Genomic DNA, 1,240 nt, shown 5'->3' with positions numbered 1-1,240 from the left:
GTCGTGGAACGCGTGCTCGTACCACGCCCCGTCGTACCTACGCGCAGGGCCGAGCAGAGGTCTCGAGCAGACGGGTCGCGAGAGAGCGCGCTGCCGCCCGGCCACGCTACTTGGTGATGTCGAAGCCGTCCATCGAAGGCTGCCGCACCTGCTCGTACGCGGGGCAGCCCTTGACGCCGTCGTCCAGGGCCAGGTTGTAGTCCGACGACGAGACGGACCCCTCGAGGCCGCCGCCGACAAAGTTGACCAGCAGCGCGGCGCTCACCACCGGCGCAGCGAGCCGCACCTTGGGCTGGGTGGCGAGGAGCGCGAGGACGGCGAGGTTGCCGAGGACGAAGCCCAGCGGCAGCAGCCCCACCAGCGGGCCCGGCGCCGTGTGCAGCACCTCCCCGATCCAGACCGCCGGCTTGATCAGCGGGTGGCCGATCGCGAAAAACGCCCAAAAGCGGAGCGGAGCCCAAAAGTCCTCGCCGCTCACGCCGGCGGCGGAAATGGAGGCCCACTGCGACGCGAATTGTGCGAACGCCGGCAAATGTATCGCGGTAGCCAGTCCGAGGCTCGCAGCGGCGCCGAGCAGCAGACGGTTGTCGCCGTCGCCGCCGCCGGCTTCCGTGTCGCTGCCGACGGCGTCCTTTTCGAGGAGCAGCAGCGGCGGAGCGATGCGGACGTGCGCGGCGCGTGGGGCGATGGGAGGCGAGGCGAACGCGGCGCAGCTGGAGAGGCAGGTCAGTGCTAATAAGTGAGCGAGCAGCATTGTTGAAAGAGAATTCTTTGATTCACCTCTAAAGCCCTGAAACATGAATAAAAGCGGTATCGCTAACGAACGGCCTATTTCGTGGACAGGCGCGTGGACAACGCGCCGCCCGCAGTAGCGATGCCCGCGACGAAACGCCTGGGCCCGGAGCCCCAACGTGATTGGGACGAGTTCGGGGGCGACTACACGCTCTATCGCAAGGCGTACAAGGCCTGGCATGAGCGTCTCAAGCGTGCGTCGGCAGCGGCCGCCCAATCTTCGGTAACGAGCGAGCCTCTCCCGCCCCCCGCCCTCGCCGCCGCCGCCGCCGCCTTCACACGCGCTGCTGTTGACCTTTCAGGCCTCGCTCGCCACCGGCTCCACCGTCGAGCCCCTCGCACAGGTTAGCCCCTCGCACACTGCCGCCCCTCTTGTCGCTGCCCCCCTCATCGGCACACGTCGCCCCTCTCGCCCTCGCCTCCCGTCACCTCACCGCCGCCGACACCA

The sequence above is a fragment of the Emiliania huxleyi genome (genome assembly GCF_000372725.1).
Source record: "Emiliania huxleyi CCMP1516 unplaced genomic scaffold EMIHUscaffold_671, whole genome shotgun sequence".
NCBI lineage: Eukaryota > Haptophyta > Isochrysidales > Noelaerhabdaceae > Emiliania > Emiliania huxleyi.
The sequence above is the reverse complement of the archived record's forward strand: the minus strand, read 5'-3'. Positions refer to the sequence as shown.